Genomic DNA, 12,684 nt, shown 5'->3' with positions numbered 1-12,684 from the left:
TGCAGTCACTCATTCTGTATTTCCTGAGGGTCTTTCTGTGTTCTGAATGTGTGACCAATGTGAGGTGTTTTACAGTCATTTTAGAATTCAGGTTCAATAAGTCCCTTCCCCAAAGAGCTTACAATCTAAGTGTGTACCTGAAACAATGGAATATAAAGTGTCTTGCTCAAGGTTGTCAGTGGACTGAACCAGATTTAAGATTATGGTGCCCAAAGACAGAGGATCAGTGGGGGTTTACCAGAGATTAAACCACAAGGAGTTCTAGGACCCACATATTAGGCACATTCAAAATTTGGCACTTGAGGCACATATCTATGTTGCCTATGCCTAAATCTTGGATTGCGAGGGGGAAGAAGGATGTGAAGCCTCGTTTCCTTGGTTCTCAGGGCATTGCTTTAGCCACTAGGCCAGGGGTGGCCAACTCTAACCCTCAAGAGCCACAAACAGGCCAGGTTTTCAGGATATCCATACATGAATATGCATGAGATAGATTTACATGCAATCGAGGCAATGCATGCAAATCTATTTTATGTGCGGGGGGGGGGAGGGAAAAGCGGAGAGGGGGTGCTAGTATGCACACACATGTTCACTCTCACACACATGCATACTTATTCTTCCACACAAAACTCCCACACATGCTCTCTTTTGTCCATCTTTCACGCACATGCCCGCTCGCACACATATAAGCATTCTCTCATACATGCCAACACCATCTCACACAAAGGCCCATATATACTCTGTCTTTCACTCAAGCTCATTCATCTTCTCTCTCTATCCTGAACCCACCAGGAGCAGTAGCTTCTTCCTCCTTCTTTAGGCCTGCGGGGCAGCAGCAGATTCCTCCTCCTCTTCTGGACCCACTGTGCAGCAGCCTCGCCCTCTTCTGGGCCCACTATTCAGCAGCAGCTTTCTCCTCTTTCGGGCCCGCTGGTTTCTAATTGCGTTTGGACTGCGAGGTTGAGCAGGAGCGTCCTCCTTCGGGCCCAAGCAACTAAAGTTCGTTCTGTTTTTGGTCGCAGAGGTCGCTGCTCTCACTGCTACTTTCTCCTTCCTGCAGATGCTCCTCCTTCCTGCCGTCGACTGTCATTTCCTCCTCATTCATATCCATGTGGCCAGGAAAAAGTCACCTGGCCACATGGATATGGTACAGTAAGTTTGCATTATACACTAAGTTCCAAGCTTTGGTAATTTTCTAAATAAAAAAGGTACTTGATTAAACTCCATATTGTATCTGTTATCAACATTAACATGCTCACCCCTAGGTATTAACCGAGAAGAATGATAGTGAACTTGCAAATCTGCAGCCAGAGTCTTTACAAATGGTTTCTAAGTTCCAAGAAAAATATTCTTAGCCTTCTATTTCCTTAACGATGCAGTTTTAAATTCCATTTATGACATCTCTAAAAATGTGCACTCTCCACACTGGAAAACTGTGTTCTGCTAGGCCTAATAGCGTAATATGCAAGTGTTGAATAAAGTAGATTTAAAAAAAAGGTATTGGGTGGGTCCCAGTGGCTACCTCCACTTTCTACTTTTTCCCAATGGCAGAAAACCACAACTGGTTCAGAATTACTTTTTTTTTTTTTTTATCAGGGTTTTGTGATATTCACAATGTGCCTGGTGTTGGAGGGAGTTTGTGTTATTTTTACTGAGGTGACAAAAGAATTTGAACATTTTTTGGAATGGTGAGCAGTAAGGGGAAACATCCTAGTTCAACCCAGCCAGTCAGAGAATACCTGTAGCTAATGTTTTTATTTTTGCAGTACACCACAAAAAATAATCGCAGATAACACATTGAAGCATATTTGCATTATGCATCTATCTATATGAAGTAAAAATTAGCATTTAGAAGTATAGGAGAGTTCTGCTGTGTTAAATATTATGTAATGTGCTAGGTTTCACATCCTATTTTTGTTTGAAAAGTCAGAATGAAACTTAAGTTTATAGAAAAAAAATGTATGGGGACAATTTTCAAAACTATACATTTTAGTGCAAAGTCCACAGGAACTTTTGCCCATGGGCTTTGCAGTGTTTCTCAAAGAGAAAGTACAGCCATAAATCCTTTCAAACTGTTCATACTTTTATGTGCTTTTATGGTGAGACATTTTCAAAAATCCCTCTTCCCTGGGTAAACTGGTGTTTCTCCACACAAATGGCATTTTGAGAATTGCCCTCCCCATGTCCAATTTTCTGGCCGATGCAGTATAGTGCACCTAGGCTAGCACACCGGGTAACACTCTTTTGGATGTTCATTTTGGACGCACTAAAATAACCCCAGATGCAATACGGGGGGGATTGGCGTGTCCAAAACGTGCGTCCAATCGAGCGCATAGCTAATAGCGCTCATCACATGCAAACTCCATATGGATGAGGTTATTAGCTATTACACTGCAATGCCAAAAATTGCTGCGCAGCCAAGGCGCCTATTTTAATGTGGCAAATTTAATGCCTACCTGGGATCTGGCATTAAAGCATGCTGTGCTAAAGGCTCACTGAAAAAAACAAAAAAAAAATTCTGTTTTCTGTGATTCTTCCTATTAGTATCGTCGCGATATTAAGTAGGAGGAACCACAGAAAGCAGAATTATGCCACACTCAAGGGCTCAACAACAACAACAACAAAAATCCTGCTTTCTGTGGTTCCTCATAGGGGGAACTACAGAAAACAGCATCCCCAAGGTTTGGCCCGATTGGCCAAGCGGTCTGGGTCAGACCCGGGTGTCCTGTACCTGCAATGGCGCATCTGAGGTCCCTGTAGTAAAACAACCCTTGCCAGACTCCAAATCCCCACCTCCAGTCCAGGAACCCTTGCTAGCAGTAAGTGAAGGAGTGAATAAATTAATATTAAGTGTTGGGCACTTAATATTAAATTATTCACTCCTTCACTTACTGCCGATAGGTCCATTCATTGTCACATGTCGTGAAAGGACCAATCCCCTTTCAGAAGGCTGACCTGAAAGTGGATTGGTCCTTTCACTGACAAGAGTCAGTGAAAAAGATCAATCAGGAACAGCACTGCCGGGGGGTAAGGAGAGAGCTCTGGCCATGCTGTCTGCTGGGCACCCGATGCAGAGCAATAGGACACACAAATTACACAAATTACCCATTGTGTGTTCCTTTTAGAGCGGCAGTTCATTTGCCTATTGCATCGAGCGCCCAGGAGAAGTGGATGCGCGCACATTCAAAAAATGTGTGCTCCATATGGAAGCCTGTTTTTTTACGCGATGATTTTGTATCAGCCTGAATGTGTATTTTATAGAGTTTTTCTAGGAGGGCTGGTAGTGGGGTCACCATGATTGTTGACTATCAAAATCTCGGGGAGAGGGGGCCTGGGACCCAAAATTTAATTGGTGGGGGGACAGGTGCAAAGCTGAAAGGGGGTTTCAAGTAGGTAAAGTGAAAAGGGTTTTAGGTAGTCCTAACAGCATTTTGCAAAACAATCTTATGTCTACAAAACTATGTGAGCTGTGGATGAACGCAGCATACAGTTTTTGCAATCAGCCTCCAAAGGAGAGAATAAATTTGGCATTCAAGGATCTTGTGGAAAATTGGAATTTCAGTTCACTTGCTGTGCACAATAGTTAATAGGATTGTGTGTGTATGGATTGGGGCAAGATTTTGGTTCCGACATGTGATATAACTCAAGCCTCAGACACCGTTACTTGGAATGCTGTGAAATACAGAAGTGGCATCAAACAACACAACATTTTTACCCTGTGCAGCACGTCCCTTCACGTGATGAATAATCTGAGACCTTTCTAATAACAATCTATGGGAGAAGATGAGGAAAGGGGAGGGTCTCGTTTACCAATTATAAATTTTCCTAAATACTATGTATTTCTGGCCCTCTTCTTTCTGCTCCTGCAGATAGCATTGTCAGCAGCCAGCAGCAGCAGCAGCAGCAGACATCTTGGTTTACTTAGGTCTGCTTTGTAATCGTTGGTGCTACATGTTGAACAGGAAGGCAATATTTTATCATTCCTGTTGAAGAAGTAGTTTTGTTGAAACTTGTATACTCTCTTTGGATGGTGTCTCTCCTTTCTACAAACAGAAGCACCAGGTCACACTGACTGTCGTCGTCCCCCCCACATCCCCTAATATCAGCAACACTTGCCCTGTCATGTGGCCCAAATGGTAGTAAGATATTTCCCTCAGTCTGCGCAAAACTAAAGGCTGGAAACAGGCTCTCACTGTAGTGGGTTTTTTTTTTTATTGCCAGTGATTAATAATCCCAAGTCCCCCAAGATTTCAGAGTCATTGACAGAAATGCCAGCCTCCGAGAATGGGCAATTGGGAAGTAACTGTACTCCCCTTTCATTCAAAGAAATCAGCTGTTCCACCTGTTTTCATGTTTAGCCATGGGTACTGGCAGACGGGAAACTGCCCCGATGGTATTTCAAATAAAATACACTGAACAGAAGGTATTTCATGTGACATGGGAAACAAATGGTCTTCAGGCACATACCAGAAACAATAGATGAAATTTACTGAATCTGTCCTCTTGCAGACAAGATGGGGGCTCTACAGGGCCGGATGTACTACAAGTTTTCTCCCATTTTGTTTGGGGTAAAATACATTGTACTCATTGTCACAGGCAGTTAGCCTTCCTGAAATTATGCCCAATCAATCCAGATGTTTGGGTAGCACCTGTATAGCAACCAATTTTCTAATACTGTATACTTTTAATGTCATCATTACTGTATTACGCCGTACTTTCATCCAAAGCATTGCATTCAAAGTTACACCATGTCATGGCAAAGAATGGCGAAGTGCAGAAAAACTAATACAAATGTATGGTAAAGGGTACTTGCACAAAAGAGTAAAGAGAACTGGAGTGACATTCAAGGAAAGGAGGAGTAGGCCAGTCAAGAGAGGAGAGAAAGCACGGAGGAGAAACAAGAGAACATGGAATAGAATGGATAAGGTGAGAGGAGGAGAATTGGGAGTCGGGGCCGTGACCGGGGACGGTGGGTGTGTCGGTGTGAATGGGGGGGGGGGGGGGGGGCGCGACCAGGGATGGAGGGGGTGTCGGCATGACTGGGGGAGGGGGCGCAATCGGAGGTGGTGGGTATGTTGGTGTGACTGGGGGGGGGGGGGACCGCCCAGGGATTGGTGGGGGGGGAGGGGTGTCGGTGCGACAGGGTGGGGGGCAGGTGGCACAAGGCAGAAGGTGCACCGGCCCTGGTGGTAGATACATAGAGGTGGTGGAGGCAAAAACAGTAACAAAGTTTAAAAAGCATGGGGCTAACTCAGAGAATCCTTAGCTGAGATCCAATAGTCTCTGTGGTGTTGCAACAGGACAAGATGACGGGCAGACTCCCTGGGCTGGAGATCGTAGCCACCGTCATAATCTGTTTCTTTGCTTTACATTCTGTACTGTACTGTGGTATCCCTGCCTCTCTTCCCTTTCTTCCCAAGGTTGTCTCTCCTCTCACACCAGTGTTTCAAATTTTCCACACCCAACCAGCCTCTCTCCCACCTTTTCTGTTTCCTAAGTCCTTCTTGTTCTCCTTTCTCTCTTGCCTGTCCCCCCCCCCCTGCTGCTTGTTTCCCTCTTTTTTCTCCTGCACACAGGGCCGGTGCATTTTTGCTGCCCTGTGCCCCCCCCCCCCCAGACCCCGTTCAGTTTTTTTTTTTTTTTATCAGAAAATTATTGTTGCTTTCCCCATTAACTGACACACAATAGAAATTGCCAGTCTCGCGCTCTATCCAAGGACCCTTTTTGCCACCAAAAAAAGCCCTGCTTCCTCTGGCAATCCAAACTGACAAAACTGACACACACACCCCCTGAACCTATTTTACCCTATCCACATGTCCAAAATTTCTAAATTGTGCAGGAATGATCCTCAGGTGCTCCTGCCCCACCTCCTGGGTCATAAAATTGGTGCTGGCTGTGCCCTGTAGCTGGCCTCAGTTTGTTGTACAGAAAAACATGCATTGCTCTGGTGCCACCCAGAAAACCCTGAAAAAAAAAAGACACTTGAAACTCATATAGTATTAGGCCTGTTTTAATGCATGTAAGGTGTGTGTTTGGCCCTTGGACAGCCTTGAGTAAACTGAATGACAGCAATATAGTAAAATTCCCATACCAAAACAGTACTAACTGCTAGCACTCAAATAGGCACAACCATATCTATGAAATGGCAAAACACCTCCTATTAGGAAAGCTGAACAAACAAGCTGCTGTAAATTCCCACAGAGAAACTGCAAGACAGCAGAAAATGTCATCTCACACATGAAGACCACAGGTAGACCCTCACCAAAAACAGAATAAAGTGACAATAAAGTATAAATAGAAATGTGTACATTGGAAACTGCAACAAGCTAGACTCTGTATGCAATGAAGCAATGGAAAAACAGAAGCATCACCAGTCCCCATAAATCAAACAATAAAATCAAGAAATATAAATCAGTCATAATAAACCATACTAATAAAAAGAATATTGCCAAACAGAGGACAAATAGAATAATTAAGAACTCATAAAAAGATTTAAAAATTTCCAAACAGCAAATATTTCAAAATAGCAGACACATCAAACAATTTAAACAAGAATGGAAAAATTGCCCACTTCCCATACCTGAAAACTTTTGATTCCAGTCACCCAGAAATTGTGTATTAGTGGGAGCGCACAAACTTTTTTCACCCTCCTAAAAGCAGACTCCCATTCACACACACACACACACACACACACACACACACACACACTCTCTCACACAACCATCCCCCTCAGGCAGGTTCCCACTCACACACATTGCCCCCAGGCAAGCTCTCATTCACACCCACCTACCCCAGGCAGGCTCCCATTCACACCCAACTACCTTCCCACTTCAGGCAGGCTCCCATTCACTCATCTATCCCAAGTAGGCTCCTATTCACAACCAACCAACCTACCCATCCTCCTATCCATCCCAGAAAGGCTTTCAATCACAGGCGACACACCCATCCCAGGCTGGCTCTTATTCACATCCACCCATCCCAGGCAGGCACTTCCTGTGTGCTCATCTCGCGATACACAAGATGAGCAAACTAGAAGGGCTAGCACCACGAGTGTTGAATACTGCAGGACTGGCTGGCACATGAGGAAGAGCCATAGAATAAATTCCCTCTTCTTCAGCCAGAGTGCCGACCTCTTTCTTCTTCCACTGCTGGTGGGATGAAGTCCACCAGCAGCTACATGGGCCTTTCCATCCTTCTGCTATCAATAGGATGGGGGTTGTACTAGTGGCCAGGGCCGGCTCGTCCATTAGGAGAACTTCGGCGGTTGCCTAGAGCGCTGAGCCGTAGGGTGCGCCAAAGAGCAGCCACGTGGTGCCGCAAGCAGGGCCTATCCTGCTCGCAACAAAGAGAAATAAGAGACTATATACTTCTCAGGGCTATGAGCAGCCCTGAGAAGCACACAGTTGGTGCTGAAACAGGTGGGGGGGGGTGCACGACCGGGGAGGGGGCGTGACCGGGGGGGGGGGGGGGGCGGCAGCGCAAGGGTAGCCTAGGGCACCCAATACCCTTGCACCAGCCCTGCTGGTGGCCGCATAGGCCTTTCACTGCTTCCTTTTGTGGGTCCTTTCCACTGCAGCTGCCACCCTTCCGGTATGCCGCCTCATGCAATTGCATAGTTTGCACATTCAGTAGCACCGGGCCTGCCTTCACAGCCTGCTGTTTTCTGTCTCTCCTTCTTTGCTTGAATAACTCAGTTAATTAAGCTTTAGATTCCCACTGTCTGAAGGTTTTGGAGAGATGAGCTGGCACTGCAAGAATAGTGAGTGCTACTAGCACTTAGTGGTTAGAGCTGTGGGCTGGGAAGCCAGGGTTCAACTTTCACTTCTCCCTATGATCATGGGCAAGTCACTTAGTCCTCCACTGCTTCTGGTACCAACTTAGACTGTAAGTCATCTGGGGAAGGGAAGTACTACACTTGAATTATAAATCATCTTGAGCACAGCTTTGGGAAGACTAATTGAAAATTTATTTTTTAAAATGTATCGTAAATATTATAAAGTGAACTGGCAGGAATGGGTAGAAGAAAGGAAGGTTGACATGAGACCTGTCTGACTTCTTGTGACAGTCTTCTTCTCAGCAATGCCTTACTGGTTTCTTTGTACTAGTCTCTCCCCAGCTCTACTCCACTCACTTAGTCACTTTTTTTTTGTCATAAACGTATGCTTGATCAGGGCTGTTTGAAAGAGCTTGCAAGTCTGGCAACCACCTGGGGTGCCAACACACCTTGTCAGGGGTGAGGCACCAGCAGTCCATACTGCCTCTATGGAGACTAGAACTCTCCAGAGTGTTATCTGGCTGCTAGCTTGGGGCCAGTTCATTGAAGGGGACCCCAGTGGGCCCACCATGTCATCCAAGTGGATCCCACCCTCTACAGCAGTCCTTGGCCCCCAGAATGCTCAGGGTGCTAGCTGACCCGGCAATAAGCCAGCTCCCAAGATCCCCCTCCAGCACATCATGGCCCATACTTTATTGACATTATGCAAAAAAAGGGTCCGTGTGGTGCAACTGTTCTTACAACGGCACCAGATTTCTCCCTACAGATTTGAAAACTATGCCACTACTTCTCCCGCAGCACAGGATATCAGAGTCTTGGTGCCAGGCAGTAGTGAAGTAGGCAGTCAAAGGAGTACAACACAGTTAGAAGTCCCAAGAAGGGTCTGAAACGAGCTGTTGAAACCAAAGAAGCCTGGAACCTGTTTCAAACAGCTGCAGCTGGCAATGAATGTGATTTAGCACATTCATTTAGTTTGAAATGCAGCACATGTAGCTATGGTGATGATCCTGCTTGGACTTATGTATCACTGTTAAAAGATGTGGAGAGATGCACATACCTTTCAAATCTGAAAATCACATTTGGAACAACCTATCTCCTGTGAGAATTACTGGACACTCTGCATCCAAATCCTGCCAATGGGTACTAATGATCTTGCAGATTATTTTTTGAGGGGGGAAAAAAAGGCTTGCAGATCTAAAGTGTGGGAAGGAAAAGTAAGATTTCTGTAGCCATAATTGTTGATTATTATAATCTCATATGAACATAGAGCTGGTTGACATCATTCTTCATCTGTCACCAGCTGGATACCTGTCACTCCATGGCATCACCCCCAGTGCACATTCTAACCTGCTCGTGTTACTCCTTCCCCTCCCAACATGACTGTAACTTTAGCTCTCCTGATCCTCTCCTTGCTCATGGATAGCTGAGGGTCAGCTGTGGTGGATGGCACTGGAAAAGGGAGAAAACTGGGCAGGCTGGATGGACCATGCAGTTCTTGTCTGCCCTCATGCTCATTTTCTATGTTTATTCCAGCCTCACACGTGGCTGCGCAAAATAGGGTGAGGCCTAGAAGCCACGGAACTCCTAGTGAGGCTGCACCATGAGGAAAGAGTGAAGCATGGCTAGAAAATAGCATAACATGGCAAAGAACTGTATAAACATCTCTGCCTTACACTGGTATGCTGACTAACAAATTGGACGAGTTAAGAGTGCAAGTGGGTCAATTGCTTGAACATTTTGTTTTGATCAGTTTGCAAAACAGAACCTTGGTTATGAAAGAAAAGGCAAGTGGGCATAAGTTGAAAATACAAAAAGGAAAGTATTGGTAGGATTTAAGTAAGGGCCATCAGTGTATGGAATCTCACCTCTGCAGGTTTCGTGTGCGTGCAAATTCCTCTCTCCCACCGCATCTCAGTGAGAAAATATCCCTAAAAGGCACAGGAAGATCTTTGGACATTTTGAAGCAGTGTCAGCTAAATTAATTGAATTCTGCAGGGTTTCATAGAATCCTGCACCATTCTAAGGAACTCGATAGTAAATTTTGCCATATTTCACAGAGCTTTGCGGATTCACCCAGTGAATTTGGGAAAATCCTGAGGATTTCCCACACATCTTAACTCCAGAAGCTTCATGCATTTTCAGATACAACACCTTTGAAGGTGGGAAAGGAGAATACAGCTAACTTCAGGGGCCATTTTCAAACTGTCTGCATTAGGACAAAGAACACAAACACTTTTTAAACATCGACTTTGCACCAATTCTCAAAACATAAGTACCTAGGTACTTCCTCTTTGCAGGTACAAATAAAGCACATGTCACCTGCACCTGCATTTTGTACGGGTAGAATTTTGCTTGGAAAGTGCATGTAAAGATTTGAAAATTCCATCTATGCATGTAATTTACCTCCCTCAAAATAAACACTCCGCTGGGAATGCCTCCTTTAGCCATTTTGAGGATAAGCAGTTTTCAGACATCCGGTTTACGTGGGTAAAATGGTTTTTTCTTTTTGTTTTTTTGTCTGGGGAAATCACTTTGAAAATTGTCCTTCCTGTTTCCACAAGGGGCAATAATATAGATATGGTAATGGCAGAACCCTAACTAGCAAGGTTCCTGTAGGCTTGTCTACAAACTATAAAGAGGAAGCAAATTTGGTTAGCTTGAATGAACAACAGAGTTCCATAAAGTCCAACCTTCTCATTGCCTAACACCTTTATCTACATGGTACTATAGGGGAAAGTGAAAAAAATACTGCGCATGGGTAGTCAGTTCTGCAGCAGTGGAAAATATTATTTCCACCCACAAACATGGTAATTAACATCAAATCACTAGGGATGTGCAGCTACAAAAAATTGTTTTGGTTCATTGGTTCGTTTCGTGGATACTTCAGTTTGTTTTATTAGTTTAAGAACAAAAAAAAAGTATTCTTTCATTTGTTCTATCCATTTTTCATTTGGCATTGAAGTTAATAGGGGAACATAAGAACATAAGAATTGCCATACTGGGTCAGACCAAGGCTCCATCAAGCCCGGTATCCTGTTTCCAACAGTGGCCTATCCAGGCCATAAGAACCTGGCAAGTACCCAAACATTACATAAATCTCAAGCTACTATTGCTTACTAATTAATTGCAGTTTATGAATTTTTCCTCTAGGAACTTATCTCCAAACCTTTTTTTAAACCCAGTTACACTTACTGCTGTAACCACAAACTCTGGCAATGAATTCCAGAGCTTACCTATGCACTAACTGAAAAAGAATGGTCTTCGATTTGTTTTAAATGAGCTATTTTCTAACTTCATGGGGTGCCCCCGGTCCTTCTATTATCTGAGAGAATAAATAACCAATTTACATTAACTTTTTCAAGTCCTTTCTTGATTTTGAAGGCCCCATTGACAATACTGTAAAGTGAAAAATGGGCCAAGATCAGTCGCGGTTGCCAATGCCTGGTTGAAGCTTGGTCCCAGTTGCCAAGGCCCAGGCCTAGGCTAAAGGCCTTTACCTGGGTCTGAAGCTGGGGCTTGGACCTAGGCTAGGCCCAGGTCTGAGTTCTAGGCCTAGAAGCTCTGGAGTAGACCTTTTAATGTCTTCTTTTCTTGATCCAGCAACTTAAAATGACATCCTCCTTCCAGAGGACACACTGCAATGACATTACTGCAGCATCTTCATCTCGGGCAAATGGCACCATTTTATTGTGTGGCCATACCTCAGCCTTGGAGGAAGGTACCAAAGCAACATCAATGTGGCACATCCTCCACACAGAGGATGTCATTTTATATCACTGGATCAAGAAAAGAAGACATCAGAAGGTCTATCCTTGGGTTTCTGGGCCAATGCCTCGGGGCTGGGTCTAGCCTAGCCCAATCCCCAGGGATGGAACCTGGTCTCAGCTGGGCCCTGGCTTTGGTCCCAGGCCTTGGTGACTGGGACCCGGCCTCATCTGTGCTCAAGTTGCAGGCCTGGGCCTATGTCCAGGCCTGGGATTCAGTGCCAGGGACCCAGAAAGTGACTGGGATCAGGCCTCTGTTCAAGTCCTAGCATCAGGATTGGGCCTTGATCATGGAATCCAGCCTCACCTGACATTAAGCCCAGGACCCAGCCTTGGACCTAGGCCTAGGCCCAGGCCCTTGCCCCAGGGATGAAACTAGGCTGAGGCCTGGTCCTGCTGGAGGCCCTTTTCTTTTTGTTTATGGAATGAATATCAATATTCATAAAAAATTTTGTGTATATTTGTCCGAGGCCTATTTTCATTTTGTATCATTTATAGAAACCAAAAATGGCATCATTTCTTATGTTTTCATTTGATCAAAACAAATGCACATCTCTATAATTCACTGAATTATTACTTTTCCCTAGTTTAAATTAGATCATCATACCCACCAATAGCTTTTAGTTCTAAAAACATGCCCAATTTAGTTTTGATTCATCAAGGTCCTTTTCCATAAATACAGAAAGGAGAAAAAAAAATCCTTTTTGAATTAGCCCCTTAGTGTCACAGCCATAACTATTTATCTTTGCAAAATGTATCCATAATTTTACCAGTCCTTGAGTAACATAAATCCTTTCTTTTGAAGAAGGTTAAATCTGGTACCCCTTCATCTTAGAGGATTCCAATTTGTTTTGCTTGTAGCTACATTGGTAAAAAGATTGACAGAGATCCCTGTAGGGTTCATTGATATATATTTGTATAGTTGAAAGATGTACAAATCTGTCCCATGAGGGCCATAAATCTGATTTTCAGAATATCAGAAATTGAATATTCAGGAGATAGATTTGGTTTGACAACCTGATTAATTGACACATTTTGGTTGCTCTGAAAACCTAACCTGTTTGTGTTTCCCAGGAACCAGAATTGGACACAACTGGTATGGTGTTTTATAGATGGATTGGAGAAACCACTGAGTTGGTGAGATAATTG

The sequence above is a fragment of the Rhinatrema bivittatum genome, chromosome 3 (assembly GCF_901001135.1).
Source record: "Rhinatrema bivittatum chromosome 3, aRhiBiv1.1, whole genome shotgun sequence".
Classification (NCBI taxonomy): Eukaryota; Metazoa; Chordata; class Amphibia; order Gymnophiona; family Rhinatrematidae; genus Rhinatrema; species Rhinatrema bivittatum.
Note: the sequence above shows the minus strand (reverse complement) of the source record.